Source organism: Pinus tabuliformis, chromosome Q, assembly GCF_031772625.1.
Source record: "Pinus tabuliformis cultivar Carrire ecotype Pingquan chromosome Q, CPIR1, whole genome shotgun sequence".
In the NCBI taxonomy this organism is placed as follows: domain Eukaryota; kingdom Viridiplantae; phylum Streptophyta; class Pinopsida; order Pinales; family Pinaceae; genus Pinus; species Pinus tabuliformis.
In genome coordinates, this window is record NC_142296.1 from 881,745,082 (window position 1) to 881,762,186 (window position 17,105).

The window sequence follows — 17,105 nt, forward strand, 5'->3', positions numbered from 1 at the left end:
ATAAAACAAACAAATATAGACAAACAAACAATCTATTCGCTCCCCAGTGGAGTCGCCATTTTTTTATCGGGAAATCTAGTGTCCACTCAGAGCTGCTAATCCCACTAAGACTGGTAGCTATCTTAGAAACAAACAAATTAAAACTACTTTTTTTTTCCTTTATGAGAAGTAGATAAGAGTGGAATGAAGGACACCAACCTCATTCTTGCTCTTGGTTCCTTTCTCGATTCCTCTCCCTTCTGAAAAATCCTTGCTGCTTCTCCTTCGTCTTACCCAACTTCAAAGAGAACCTGTGGAATCAAAGCAGCATAATACTATCGAAGAATAGAGATCTACAATCATAAACAATATAGGACCAGATGTATATTGACCACACAAATGCATATATCATCAAACATACAAGAATGTGGAGGAAAACTTGAATAGCTTTATTAATATCAAAAATAGCAAATAGGATTACAACCAATTATTCTGACCCAGCGTCATCCTCCAGCATGAAAGCCCTTCTTTCACCTCATGAAAAGTTTAGATCACCCAACACTATGATATTCCAACAAGAAACTAACAAAACTTCCTTACAAGATACAAAATTCCAGCCTCTGGATCTCTAGGATGAGGGATCCATATATAGATGATTGGAGGGGGGTGAGTCAGCTTTTGGGATTTTGATTAGTGTCCTCTCTCTGATAGTTCTTGATTCCACTTGGAGATTGATGATCTCTTACTCATCCCTGGGCGAATTCAGAGAGGCAAGTGTCACAGGAGAAGTTTTTGGAAGATTCCATGATCATACACCTCACAAACTGTCTCTACCATTTGTCCACTCTCACCCATCGCACCGTACAAAAGGGCTTTTCAGTATGCATCGCACCTCCCATGTGCATTAGGTGGGATGCATCGCACTTTGACCATGGAGCAGGTGAGATGGTCCAATTTTGACCAGTTCTGAGCAGTTTCCTATGGAGAACTTCTGGGAGATGATGTAATCAGCTGACCTTGTTCCTTTAGGGTATGAAATAACACCTTTAGGGACTTAGGAGCCCTTGGTTTATGGACATGTTTGATTGGGGTTGTAGTACCCAAAAATGTCTATAACAAGTATCAAAGTGGGTTGCGCTCTCTTTGGGTCATATTTGATACCACAAAGTAGTATCATAGCATGGTTCACCCATTGTACAGGATGGGCAGTGTGTGTTGGTCATGCATTCATGTTGGTTTCACATGTGTTAATTATCCATGTGGTCTATGTGCTTGTTGCATATGCATGGTGTTGGTCATGGTTGTAGTGATGTTTCCATGTGAAAGAGGATGTTGTTGTTGTGAAGTTTGTCATCATGAGTGAATGATTTGTTACATGTTTATGCTTGCATATTGTCAATGTCCACTGGTATGGTTGTTTTTATCATGCATGAGGTCAAGGTATGTGTAGTTGATATGGTCATGCATTGATGACTGGACTCTCACTAGAATGATGGTTATTTGGTTATGTACTTATGTATTATATGTATATATGTTGTCATGATTATGTTTATGCATGTATTATGCTGAATTGGTTGATATTTCATATGAGATATCCTCCCTATATTTTTCTAAGGTACGTTAGTTTATTGTGATTTGGTTTAGCTGACATAATATGCTTGGTAACAAAGAGATCAGAAATGACTAGAAATATGGTAGACTACAAAGAATCTCCCTATGAATCAGATGAGGAGTGTGGTTTTGGGAACTCTTCTGACTTGACAGACACATTGAGAAGCTTGAAGGAAGAAATAAGGATTTGTAAGGCGGATAATGACAAAATCATGCAGGTGCAAGAGAAACAAATAGTGGTTAATGCAAAACTCCTTCAGAGTTTGTCAGAATTGCAGCGACAAGGTCCACCTCAGATCAGCCATGGACAGGAAGACAAAACTAATGGAGCATATGGCAGTAGGTATCATGGTGAGTACAGGTTAGATAGAGATGAAACGGTTAGAAATGGAAAATTGTTGGACACTCCGGATAGGAGAGGTGTTGGATACAGGTATTATTCTAGTTCTAGTTTCGACAGGCATCATGATCGCATCATTATCATCCTTACAGTGGGAGTGAGAAGGGACACTTTCCAGATGACTTTAAGAAATAAAAGCCACTTACTTTTGATGGAGACTTGAGGAAACCAAAAGATACAGAGGCTTAGATACTTGGGATGAACAAGTTCTTTGAGTTGCATGAGTAAAAAGAAAACATGAAGGCTAGAATTGATATATTTAGCCTAAAAGGTAAAGGAGATATCTGGTGGGAAGATGTGAAGCAGGTTAGAGACATCAGGATGGAGGATGTGAGTTGGCATGAGTTCAAGAGGATTTTAAGGAAGAATTACTTGTCAGAAATGTACTATGACAGTAAGGCCAAAGAATTCTATAAGCTAAAGATGGGATCGATGAAAAATGAGGAGTATATGACCAAGTTCTTGGAGCTATTGAGGTATGTACCATATCTTAAAGATGAGAAGGCTAAAGTTTATCAATTTGTCAGTGGTTTTCCATTAGAATTTAGAGATCAGATTGAGTATGATGAGCCTCAATTACTTGAGGAAGTTATTGGGAAATTGAAGCATTGATATGAACAATCAAATCGTAAGAATGAATCTCAGCAAGGATGAAAAGGGAAGGATAAGGATAAAGGTAAGGGTAAATGGCAGCCGAAAAGAGCAAGGCCTCAGAATCCAAAAGAGAGAGAAAACGTGGCACCAAAAAAGAAGTTCGAGCAACTAGAGAGGGACATGGGTCATAGCAGTAGCATAGAGGTGATGGTACTAGATGGTTGGAGTGTTGGACATGTGGTAAGGAACACATTAAGAGAGATTATCCACATAATCAGGGTGGTAGGCCTTATACATATAGTGCACAGGAGGTGCAGACTATTGGGGATGTTGTTCAGAGCGTTCCTCATATCTATGTAGCACTGGATAATAGACAGGCAGACCATCATGCACATATCGTTGATATGGATAGTAATATTTGTGATCAAGTTGTTTCTATTTTGATTGATACTGGATCTAATTATAGTTATTTTAGTCCTGATTTGGTGGATAAGTGTGGTTTAAATAAAGAAGTTCATGCATAGTCTTAGTTAGTTCAGTTGGATATAGGTACAAAGAAGCGAGTTCATCATTGGGTAAGAGCTTGTGCATTTTATTTAAATGGTATACCTACTGCAACACATTTGAATGTACTACTGGTTGGATCATACAGTATGTTGCTGGGAATGGATTGGTTGTACCTTCATAGGACCAAGGTGGATTGTTATGAAAAATCCATTGAGTGCTTGCATGACAATGGGGAACCAAGAGTCTTACATAGAAAGAATAAAGCCACATCAATTAGGATGGTGACAACTATGCAGGCCAAGCATAGTTTCAGGAAAGGGTGTGTGTTATTTTTCATACATATCTCTAGTGAAAAGGGTAAGGAATTTGAGGATGCAGATGTTTTGAGAAGGGACCTAGTTTTACAACAGTTTCAAGATGTGTTTCCTACAAATATTTCAGAGTTTCCACCTCACAGGGAAGTATACTTTTTTATTGAGCTAGTGTTAGGGGTAGCTCCTGCATCAAAAACACCTTACAGGATGAGCACACCTGAGTTGGTAGAGTTAAAGTTGTAGCTGAAAGAGATGCTTGACAAGGGACACATTAGGCCAAGTGTATCACCTTGGGGTGCACCGATATTTTTTGTGAAGAAGAAGGATGGTACTCCCATATTATGCATTGATTACAGGTAGTTGAACAAAGTGAACATCAAGAACAGGTATCCATTGTCGAGGATTGATGAATTATTTGATCATATGAAGGGGGCATCAGTGTTCTCAAAGATTGATTTGAGATCAGGATACCCTCAAGTATGCATCAAAGAGGAGGACATTTACAAGACAACTTTCTAGATCATGTATGGGTATTATGAGTTTATTATAGTTCCATTTGGTTTAACTAATGCTCTAGCTACCTTTATGTGATTGATGAATAATGTGTTGTGTTGTAACATTATCTAGTTTTGATAAGTTAGTATATTAGTCAAAATAATTTTAAAATGTTAAGTTAGGATATGAATGGAAAAGAAAGAAAATTTAAAATGCTAGGCCAATTTAATGTTTTATAGGCATCCATATCAATAAAATGTTAGGTGTTAGCTACCCTAAATAAATAAGGAAAAAGGAAAATAAAATGTTAGGGAAGAAAAAAGAAAATAAAGGCTTCAAGTTATATCAATAAAGGTTTTGATAGAGGAGTAAAGGTTTACTCTAAGTTTTTATATATCAAAAAATTTCAATTTTAATCCTTATCCCTAAGTTTTGACACCCCACATACATTGTGCATATTCCATATCATTCATTAAATTAATACCCAACCCCACCAAATATCCCGTCATGTCATGAGTGAACCCTTTGCCGCCTCTCACTCCATCTCTGCCCATCTCCCAAGATCTGACATCTTGCATATGATTTCGCCCCCCCTCACCATCCGAACTTTACTGTTTGGGGGGCGGGGGGGCAGTCCGAAATGGGTGGTATACGAAACCATGTCGGCCCCTACATGTCAACTTCATAGTGTTTTAGACCCCCCTCGGGTGAAACCACTAACTGCTCTCCTCCCCCCCCCTGAAAAGCTATTTCCCTTGCTCCCGATATTGCTCTCCTACCCGTTGCACTCCCACCATTCACCTACCCGTAAACTCCATCAAATCATATTAATTCCCTCCACATTAAGCTATTAAGCATTCAATTTGTTTAGTCATTAATTCAACGGACCCGTTCTCCTTGAACAGAAAAACCAAATCTTTTATATAAACCTCCTTTCCACTTATGAACATGTTACTAAATTCATGCTTTATCACTATTAATTTATTTGTTAGAGGTTTGTTGAATTCAATCCCGACATTTTCAACCACTAGCAACACTCTCTTCTTGGTCATTTCCAGCTTGTTACCTCTGTTGTTGCCCCCAAAACCTGATTCCCTCTGTATATTCAAGCATCCAATCCAGTTTTCAGTTATGTTCTTAGCCTTAGCCAAGATGCCTCCAAAGGATAAAGGACCAAAGGAATCCATCAATCCTCTGATCTATCCTCCCATAGATCTTCATCACGTCCCTTTTACTGATAGTGACTATAAAATCCATGAGACTCTATGTGAATTTGACCTTTTGAGATGTATTTCTAGCTCAAGGATAAGTATATAGATAAGTCAGATGATGTCCAGCAGTGTGAGTGTAATTTACCCCACTACATTTTTCCTCGCACCCTCAACTCCCCAGATTTTATTAGAAAGTGTCGTGCATCATATTTTCCAAGCCAAAGGGACATTATTACCCCCACTGGAGAAATTTTTTTTACCATTACTCTTCAGGCCATAGACCAAATGATGCAAGCCCCCACAGTAGAGAATGCTACCCCATTTTCCCATTAAGCACTGATTGAACTATACCAAAAATTGGACTTTACTAAGAGGGCCAAAACCTTAGAAATTTTCTTAACAGAAGATGCTTCACTGCCAAAGAAAAATTCTCCCTATCCCTCCTCTGTTGGGTTGTGTTATATTCTTTCCACGACTAGCTATATTCTGTTGGGTTGTGTTATATTAGGTTGGGTGAACTTACCTATGGTTTTGTGCATGGTTTTCACACATGGTTTTGGATGTGATGGTTTTCAGTCCATGGTATTGGATGCTTTGGCATGTATAAATATGTATTGTAACGTTGAAAGGAACATAATGAAAAATCAAGCTGGTATTCCCAGTTTTGGGATCTAGGGGAAAATCTGTGTATATGTTTTATGTGTTATGCTCTTGCATTGTTTATTTTCCGTGTTTTAGAATTCGCATGCAGGTAATTTCTGTACAGGGTTAAAACCTACATTTGGTATCATAGTTGTTTTGGCTTCAAGGGGACACCTTTGTTGCTGAGGGGTTTCACTCGAGCCTATGGTAGACCATGTTCAATGGGAGATCGATGGGATCGATTCTAATGGTGATAGAAGATGGCGAGTAGTGGAAAGATAGAGATCGAGAAATTTAATGGTCAGATTTTTGAGCTATGGAAACTCAAGATGGAGGATCTGTTGGTATATAAATATCAATGGATTGTGGTAGATCCAAGTACCAAACCAATGGGAGTGTCCAATGAAGAACGGAAGAAGTTGGATCGGAAGGCAAAGAGCACCATACGATTGTGTGTCTCAGATTCAGTATTGTTAAATGTATCAAGAGAAGCTACGAAAAAGGATTTGTGGGACAAGTTAGGGACTTTGTACCAATCTAAGTCTCTGGTGAATAAATTGTTCCTACGGAAAAAGCTGTATAACCTAAGGATGAAATATTGAGACTCAGTGACAGAGCATGTGAACGCATTTAATATTGTGGTAAGTCAATTATTATTTGTTGATATTAAAATTTTAGATGAATATAAGTGAATTAATTTGTTGTGTTCTCTACCAAATTCGTGGGATAGTTTGGTTATTGCAATGGGTAGCAATGCAACTGCCTTGCAGTTTGATGAAATAGTCTCATCTTCACTAACGAAGGAGATGAGACGGAAAAATATGGAGAGTGATAATGGTGATTCCTTGTCTATATGAGGATAGTCGCATAACAGAAACAAAAATAATTCATCGATTGGGAGATATAAATTTAGAGGGAGATCTAAATCTCCAGGAAAACCTATAAAGGTGGTTTGTTGGAAATGCAGAAAGGAAGGGCACTACAAAAGGGACTGTAAATCTGAAGCTCCTAACAAAGGAAAGGGATCTGATGATGCTCCTTCTGCAGAGGCAAAAACCACCTTAGATGAAGGTGGTGATGTGTACTTGGCTTCTTCAAGTACACATGTAGATCATGAGGCATGGTTGATTGACTCAGGTGCATCCTTTCACTTCACTCCCCATAGAGAGTGGTTATGAAAGTATGACAAATATGATGGTGGTGATGTCTTCTTAGGGGTTGATAGGAAGGCTAGAATCTTTGTTCGCGGAAAAGTAAAGTTGAAGTTGCAAGGTGGAAGGGTTAGAACACTTCTGGGTGTTCTGCATATTCCTGCATTGGCTAGAAATCTGATTTTTGTAAGCAAGTTGGATGATGCATGTGTAAAAATAGTGTTCGAGAGGGATACCTACAAGATGGTTTGAGGAGCACTAGTATTGATGCGGGGAGTTTGAATTGGAACTCTGTACAAGTTTCTAGGTAGCATTGTTGTTGATGGGTGCAACAGTTATGTGGTTCCTGAAAGTGGAGCAGAAAATCTAGTTGTCTCTGGAGAAAAGACCATGCTATGGCATCAAAGGCTTGGACATATTGGAGAGAAGGGCTTTGAATATTTCATGGTAAAGGTATGGTAGAGGGTATGGGTAATAACTCTCTAGATTTTGATTTTTGTGAAAATTGTGTATGTGGGAAGCAGAATCGGGTGAGTTTCCCCTCTAGTGGTAATAGGGTGAAACAAATATTAGAACTTGTGCACAGTGATGTGTTTAGACCTGTGAAGGTTCCGTCACTAGGTAAGTTTGTGTACTATGTATCATTTATAGATGACTTCTCAAGGAATACATGGATATATTTCCTTAAGAATAAATTTGAAGTCTTTGATAGGTTTAAAGAATTTAAGGTTCTGGTGGAAAACCAGACAGAGAAGAATATAAAGGTGTTGAGGTCAGATAACGGTGGAGAGTTTTGCAGCAAGGAATTTGAAGAATTCTGTAAGAAGTGTGGTATAGCATGGAAGAAGACTACTCCATACACACCTGATAAAAATGGAGTTGCAGAAAGAATGAAAAAGATGTTGATGGAAAGGGCAAGAAGCATGCTCAGTGGTGTCGGGATAGGACAAGAATTCTGGGTAGAGGCAGTGGAGACAACATGTTACCTATTCAACAGATCACCTTCATCAGCGTTGGAGGATAATACTCCACAAGAGGTATGGACTGGTAAGAAACCCTCTCTTTCACATCTGAGGGTATTTAGATGTGATGCATATGTACATGTTCCAAAGGAGAAAACAACCAAGTTGGATAGTAAATCTGAAAAGTGAATCTTTACTGGGTATAAGGATGGTTTAAAGGGTAATAATATTGGGAACCCAGTAACAAGGAAGGTTGTGTACAACCGAGATGTGGTTTTCAGAGAGGTAAAAGATGTTATTAAACATGAAGTCCCATCAAAGGAACCTGAGAAGATAGAGTTTGAGCTTAAGGAGGAAGAATCAGACTCTACTGTAGAAGAGGAATCAGAAGACAAAGAGCCACAAACTCCGGGTGTGAGAAGATCAATTCGAGAAAGAAGGCAGCCAGAAAGGTATAGTCCATCTTCTTTCTGTCCAAATTTTTATTTATCTATTACTGATGATGATCCCGGAACTATGAAGGAAGTAATAGATTCAGAGGATGGCAAACTCTAGAAAGAGGCCATGGTTGATGAAATGGCATCTTTGCACAAAAATGAAGCATGGGATCTGGTGGAGTTGTCGATTAGAAGGAAACCCATTGGCAACAAATGGGTGTTCAAGAAGAAGACAAATGTGGAAGGAAAGGTGGAGAAATACAAAGCTCGGTTGGTAGCAAAAGGTTATTCCCAGGTGCTAGGAATTGATTTTGGTGATATTTTTTCTCTTGTTGCCAAGGTAGCTTCTATTAGATTATTTTTATCTGTTGTTGCTGCATTTGATTTTGCGGTAGAATAGATGGATGTGAAGACAACATTTCTTCACGGGGATCTGGAAGAGGAGATCAACATGAAGCGACCTAAAGGTTTTGCGGTGAAGGGTAAGAAAGAATTGGTATGCAAGTTAAAGAAGTCCCTGTACGAGGACTTGGCTTCAACAGAAGCAAAGCATATCACTATGTGTATTTTAAATTAATTGGTGACCCTGTTATTTATCTAGTCTTGTATGTGGATGATATGCTGCTAGTTGGAAATGACAAAGAAATTATCTAGCATTTGAAGACCCAATTGTCCTCCAAATTTGACATGAAAGATCTTGGTGCTGCAAACTATATTTTGGGCATGGAAATTAAAAGAGATCAGGCAAAGAGGAAGCTTTGGTTAAACCGGAGGAAGTATGTTGAGGCAATACTGTAGAGGTTTAATATGCAGGATAGTAAACCAGTGAAGGTTCCTATTCCTATAGGTGTAAAGTTATTTGCTAAACAGTGTCCCAATGTTATAGACATTTTTGTGCCGTACAGCCTCGAGCATGAAATGTCCATAATCTAAGGGATCCAAAGTCCCTAAACATGTTGTTCCTACCCCTAGAGGAACAAGGCAAACCAACCACAACAATTCACAGAAGTTCTCCACCTGAAAACAATAAAAAACAAGCCAATTCTGGATCATGTCAACTACTCCACTAAGCATCTGCGCTGAATGTCAACTGCTCCACTGTCTACCTGCGTTGAATGTCAACTCCAAAAAAGGCTACCTGCGCTGAGCAAGTTTGGACATGTGGCAGAGTCATTCCTCAAGGTGTCAATGCCCAGGAAGCTTCCAAAATGACACTTGCATCAGGGAATTCGACTGGTGATGAGTAAGAGGTTCCAAATCTCCAAGTGGAAGCAAGAACCTCCAAGTGGACTCAAGAACTGATAGAGGGAGAGGACACTAGTCACTACTCAAGCTGACTCATCCTCTCTCCAAACATCTATATATGGATCTCTCCTCCATGGGATCTGGAGGGCTGGAATTTGGTATTTGCAAAGAATTGTTGTTGGTTTGTGGCTGGAACATTGGGTGTGTAATGCTTTGAAGGGAGCTGAAGAAGGAATTCCATTATGCTGGGAAGGAGATGCTGGATTGGAGCCCCATGGGTTGTATCTCTTCCTGAACCCTGTTACTTTCAATAAAGCTATCTTGATTCTTTCCTATATGCTGGTGTATTTTGTATGATTGCATTAGTATATTTGATTTACTTCTAATCCTGAATCATTTATGAATATGTATATTCGCCTTTGTATTGTGTTCTTCTCTTGTCGCAAGTAGTTGTTCTCTTGTCACAGGTAGCTGTTCTCTTGTGATCTCGTGGGATTCAAGTAGTTGTTCTCTTGAGCAAGTGAGGAGGCAAGTAGCTGTGGACACACAAAGAGAAGAGGATCTAGTTCTAGGGACAACCGGAATACAATGGTAAGTCTGCCGATCTCCCCTCTTTCACATTTCATAAAGGAAGAAATCATAATAGTTGTATTCGTTTGTTGCTAAGGCGCTGTCACACCTTAGGTGGATAGGATCGTCCTATATAGGCATTTTTCCCCACAACAAATTGGCGACTCCGTTGGGGAGAACTTGTTTATTCATTTCATTTGTGTTTCCGTCATTTTTTTACTTCATAGACTTGACAGCAACTATTGAACTGCATCCTTCCCGGATGCAAAGTAAAAAGTTGTTGCTTTGATCCAGTTTGTTGGACTTGTCTATGATCTAAACTAGATCCACAAATGATTTGATGATCCTTGTGATAGTCTTTAGTACCCTATCAAAGCATCCCTCTATTTATGCCTTGCTTGTGTTTCTGATTTGGCCTGAAACAGTTGTTTTTTGAGAATTTTGTTACCCAGAAACCAAGGGAAACGAGAGTTTCTCCTTTCAGCGCAGGCACTGTGAAGGCAGTCTGCATTTCAACGCAGGTCCTGTAGGGGCTACCTGCACTGAATGTCAAACTGACAGTGTTAGACCTGCGCTGAACCAGTGTGGCCTTGTGCAGCTGGGGTTCTTTGTCCTCTGTTGCCCTGTTTTGATCTCTGTTTTTGCAGCCTTTAACCAGCATAGGTGCCAATCTGATAAACCCTTTTCTTTGCTTGAATTCCGCCTCATTTTTGTACAAAAAGATTGTGAATGTTTTTATGTGTTTGTGGCGTCATTTACAGTCTTCCTTTGCATGAGTAAAGTAGTCTTTCTGTAGCCTTTGATTCAGATCTGATTGAGAGTGATCTTAGAAGAGAATTCATTGGTTGTTTTTCAGATTGATTATAGTTTTACTTTTGCTTATTGGTTTGAATTTGTCTCTTTCAAAGCGTCAAAACAAGTCTTTATTTCGAAAATCGCAAAGTGATTGTAATCTCTTCTACCCTTGTTGATTTCGAAGAAAGTGAACTTGTTTGTATTGATCATTTTAAAAGCAAATTCAAAGTTGTGCAAAAAGCTTTCTTTGTAGGCATTTATACTAAGAAAGTGGAAAACAAACACCTGCATTGTGCATTTTGCATTTGATAGTTTGCATGTTGGATTTAGGGAAAGTGCATTAGAGTGTGCTGATTGCTCTTTGAGAAAAGATAGTGTTATTCTTTTCCCTTAGTAGCTAGGATTTTCAAAGTTGAAAGATAATAAAGCTTGCTTATCATCTTATACTGCATTTAGGAAGTTGTATCATACATCTCGTGGTGAACCTTGAAAGGCAAACTTTAAAAAGATCAACCTAAAATAAACTGAATGAACCTAACAACGCTTTGTAACATAACGCACAACATAGAGGTCTAGGCTAGAGACGTGTTCCGGCGTCGTTAAGCCTAGTGACTGTCGATTTCGAAGAAGGTGGGTGATTCCTCCTGAGAGACGGTAGAGCTAGTACGGACTGTGCTCCCATGTACTGTCGCGTATATATTGGGAGACCCCTATAGGCATATATATTTTATCCATAGGAAGCCATGTCAGCCACCCTACTGATCGCAATGTAGTGAACACAACATTCACGAAGATCGACCACCCGTACCGTAAAAAGTATTCTGTGGTTTTGCGAAAAGTTTGGCACACCCTCTGCCTAGATCTCCAGAGCAGTTTCTTTTGGCCTTTTTCAGACTCTATAATAGAAAAAGTCCATCCGAGCATTTGTCACTTCGGGCTCATTAAAACATCGACGGAGACTAGAGTCATCTTTAGCTTTTTCTCGACTCTTTAAAACTGAAAAAGCAAGTTGTGTCCAAAAGCGTCGTTAACAATTTATTTTAAACGGAACAATCACCCTTTAATCCTGCGTTGATCTTTAGGTTGAAAAGATGGAGCACACCAACCAAGGAGTTCCCCTTGGTGGGAATCCTAGTCCCTTCTCCTCTTGGGGAGATGTTGGTGCGCCCCACATGGCCACATTGTCGCTTCCAGGACTGACAATTGGCCTACCAGTTTGGCTCTTTTCAACCAATGTCGTTCAGAATATCACCACTCCTGAACAATCGAGTCAACAGTTAGATCAGACAAAAGTTGCCTCCCAGCCTTCCACTTCATCTTCATCCCCTCCTTCCTCTTCGCTTGACGGAACTGGTCGAATTAAAAATCGGTTTCCTAAGGAGAAGAAGGAGAAGAATAAGAAAGAAAAGAAGAAGAAGGATCCTAAGGTGACTGGGGGCAAACAAGTGTCATCTAACAAAAATCCACACACCGCACTCGTAAGGCCTAAATCGCCATGCGTCATATGCAGGGGATACCACTTCCATAGAGATTGTCCCTGTATCCCACGGATACTAAGAGACTGGTCCCCCCATTTGCACAATTCAGGAGCATCGACCTCTGATAGCCATGTCGACTGTTCACCGTCAACTAGTGGGAGTGAAGCTCCAGGACAGAGCGAGAGAGCTAAATTTCCCTGCAAACTATGTGAAGGCGATCACGCCATCCACCGTTGTCCCTTCTTAGACGAGGCAAAAAGAGTTCTGGAAGATCGCCCGATTTTACGAGCGCATCTCCCTCCTGGATATCAAAGACTCCTGCCAAGTCCCTCGCTAGTTGAGAATCCGGCTGAGCCACTTAGGTGGTCAGCCGAAGCATCTGTCATTGAAGAAGAACCGTCTGGATCCATGCCTAACGAAAGTCAAAAGGTTGATACGGCAGTTGACCCGGTCTTGCCTTCAGAGGCTCCATCTTTGAATGACACCATAACAGAGGAGAATAAAGACGACACCGTCCATATTCTCTTCATCAGCACCGACTCTGATGATCAAGGGGGCAATGCCACCATTCTTTTATCGCAGGAAGGAAGTTCATCAGAGCGCTATCTGGCCGTATATTCGGTCCCACCACCAAGCAACCTGGTTGTGTCCTTTGATTGGAACCAACTAGGCAAACCCCGGTTGCCAGCCAGTGTACCATTCAGAATTATTTGTCAAATATACAGAATGGTAATGGCTGGCACTATCATTGATGAGGGGGCATCTGTGAGTATCATTTCCTCTATTGCTTGGAAATCTCTTGGTTCGCCAGCGCTTTTACCTGAGATGAGAAGTCTATCAGGTTTTGATAAAGGAACCAGTCGACCTTTAGGGATCCTCCCTAATGTGCTTATAACATTGAAAGGGAAGACCGTTCAAATGAACGTGATGGTCGTTCAAGGACCCTTGGATTATAACCTACTCCTTGGACGAGACTATATATATTGCATGGGAGCTGTAGTCTCCTCACTCTTTAGAGTAATGTGTTTTCCGCATGAAGGAAGAATGGTCAATCTCGTGGACCAACTTTCGTTTCCCGGATCACACATCGCAAATAGTCATGTGCCATCCCTAAATGGTCTATTCATGCAAGAAGTGTCTCAACCCACGGTCCGTCCTCCTGATGAGCGCGAGTAATTTGGGAGGATATGACTGGAACCCAGGGGGCATGCGTCCTGGCCTGCTTCGGCAGGAAAACTTTGGGTATAGGGTAGGTTTCCGCGGGAGAATATGACTAGTCCGTACCCCGTCCGTGGGTGGAAGAGCGGTTGTTCTAGAATAAGATTTTTTTGTCAAAGTTACGTGTTTGGCGCCAGAGTCATTCACCCTTGTCTATTTCGGTAGACATTGCCGAGGAAGTGTTTTGTTTGAAAGAGTAACAAGACAATCTTTGGGTAACCTGAAAGAGGTAAGCCTCTCTCGATTAAAACAAATGATTTGGCGGAGGGTAAGTAGAGGTAACCTTGAAACTCTGTTTTATACTTGAGGGCATGCAAACCTTTTGGAGTGCAAGCAAGGGGCGGCTATTTATTTTTTAAATTTTTAGGACCTCTAACCCTTTAAACTCGTAGGATTAGTCGTTTCCAAACTTGCATAAAGAAAGGATCAAGAGCAAAGCTTAGTGAGATGAAGCTCCATAAAAAAATAGAATCTTGATGAGACACTCTTATCAAATGACTGGGTATTCGAGCAGTTTTAGCATAAAGTTCATGCTCGTTAAAAAATAAACGCAAGATCCGAGCAGTTTTAACGCGGTCTTCATGCTCGTTAAAAAATAAATATAAGCAGTGAGCAGAGTTTCCTCCAGTGTTTAGGCTCATTTTTATCTAAAAAATGAACCTGTCCTGGTAAATAACCACTGTGAATGTAATTTTATTAGCCGTTAAAGCCTTGGTCATGTTTGCACCTGCTACCTCCACTTTTCATTTGGCCGATCGTTCACCTCCATATGATTGTTTACCCATTTTGAGGAACAGCTGCGAAGAGTGATTTCACCTAGCCATCCTTGTGACATTGCCGTGATTGGAAAATTCCAACCTGTACCTGGAATCAGTTGCTATCCCTGTCTATCACTCGTTCCTCAAAAGACGAGTCTTCTTTAAGCTCTTTTCAATTGACTCGTAAAATATGAAAAGATTGCCGAGTTTTGGCCTTCCAGCTCGTTAAAGGATAGGAAGAGCTATCCCTCCTCTAGATTTTAATCTTTTTGGACCTGAGGGATTATTGCACAAAAAGATCGAGCGCTTGTTTTGTTCGGCTCCTTAAAGATATCGAAAACTCATCCCTTCTGTATTGTTTTATACTTTTTCGGACTTAAGGGATTAGATGACGAAAAAGAAATTTTGGAGTTGACTTTATGTACCTTTTCAGACTCTCTAAAAATGAAAAGGACCGAGTTATCCTTGTCGTTAGACTCGTTAAAATTATTAAATAGTGACAAACTTGTCTTTAGACGAGAACGAGTTTCACTATCGCTAGGCTCGTTAAAACATAGCGATGGGCTTGCCCGAAGGGCAGGTTATAGAACAAGCATATGTTATCCTCCTCAAGCTTGACAAAAATAAAGAGGTACTGGTCAGCAATGACTGGGGAAAAATTGGGAAAAATCAAGAAAACTTTGATGGTAGCAGGTCGCTCTTGAACATGACACTTTTCCTCCGTATCACATTCGGGTTGGGTTGTTTCATTCACTGGTCACATCACCATGGTCTCACCATACCATCCATATTTGGGGTAATGCTACCAATCCATCGCATCAGTGTCGCCATATGTTCAAGAGAAGTCGTTCAGAAAGAGTCAACCGGGTCCCATCCACTGCCATACATTATCCTTCATCCATTCATGACCACCACCCTGAATCATATGTCACAGATCGTTTTCACCTCCATTAAAGTCATTAGCTCCATTCCGTGTCACTGATGTGGGATTCATTAAGGCCCTCCTTTGACGGATCGCTTCTTGTCGACATCAGCTCATTATCCAAGAAGTTGATCTAGGAACACCCCCTTCAGTACTTTGAAGCTTGCATGCCTCAATGGCAAGTTTCTCACTTCCGGCGATAGGTATACATCAATGACCTTCGACCAGAAGATTTTGCGTGGTGTTCAACACCAAGTCCTTTATTCACACCACGTGAATTGTACTGCAGTACCTTGAGGGTCATTATCATTATCGGTGATTCCTCTCGCGCTTGTTAATGGTTTACATCATTGACCGGTAATCAAGTGATGTCTTTCCATGTTCGACTTCAGCGCAATTCTCACATGGATCGACTTGTACTTAGAGTGAAGATCGAACGAGTTTGAAGACCCTGGATCTAGTTTCATCCATCCGGGCTGCGATATATATTCAGGAAAAATAAAGACATTTGACATCATTGAAGCAGATGATCATCCTACTTAAAAGGATGATAGTTTCGCCAGAATTATCAGTCTAACATCAGACGATCGTCTGTTCTATGTACCAAAATGTATTTATAAAGCTGAGCATGGGAATGCCCGCCTCAGCTAGATCATGAAAGCAGTATGAATCATAATGTATTGTATTGTATTTTATTACAGGTCTCCTCCCAGCAGATGGATGAACTTCGGACCCTCCTGGATAAAGCATTTCACCCGATAAACGGCCTCATACTTTAGGGGGCAACTGTTATAGACATTTTTGTGCCTTACAGCCTCGAGCATGAAATGTCCATAATCTAAGGGATCCAAAGTCCCTAAACATGTTGTTCCTACCCCTAGAGGAACAAGGCAAACCAACCACAGCAATTCACAGAAGTTCTCCACCTGAAAACACTCAAAAACAAGCCAATTCTGGATCATGTCAACTACTCCACTGAGCATCTGCGCTGAATGTCAACTGCTCCACTGTCTACCTGCGTTGAATGTCAACTCCAACAAAGGCTACCTGCGCTGAGCAAGTTTGGACATGTGGCAGAGTCATTCCTCAAGGTGTCAATGCCCAGGAAGCTTCCAAAATGACACTTGCATCAGGGAATTCGACTGGTGATGAGTAAGAGGTTCCAAATCTCCAAGTGGAAGCAAGAACCTCCAAGTGGACTCAAGAACTGATAGAGGGAGAGGACACTAGTCACTACTCAAGCTGACTCATCCTCTCTCCAAACATCTATATATGGATCTCTCCTCCATGGGATCTGGAGGGCTGGAATTTGGTATTTGCAAAGAATTGTTGTTGGTTTGTGGCTGGAACATTGGGTGTGTAATGCTTTGAAGGGAGCTGAAGAAGGAATTCCATTATGCTGGGAAGGAGATGCTGGATTGGAGCCCCATGGGTTGTATTTCTTCCTGAACCCTGTTACTTTCAATAAAGCTATCTTGATTCTTTCCTATATGCTGGTGTATTTTGTATGATTGCATTAGTATATTTGATTTACTTCTAATCCTGAATCATTTATGAATATGTATATTCACCTTTGTATTGTGTTCTTCTCTTGTCGCAAGTAGCTGTTCTCTTGTCACAGGTAGTTGTTCTCTTGAGCAAGCGAGGAGGCAAGTAGCTGTGGACACACAAAGAGAAGAGGATCTAGTTCGAGGGACAACCGGAAGACAACGGTAAGTCTGCCAATCTCCCCTCTTTCACATTTCATAAAGGAAGAAATCATAATAGCTGTATTCGTTTGTTGCTAAGGCGCTGTCACACCTTAGGTGGATAGGAT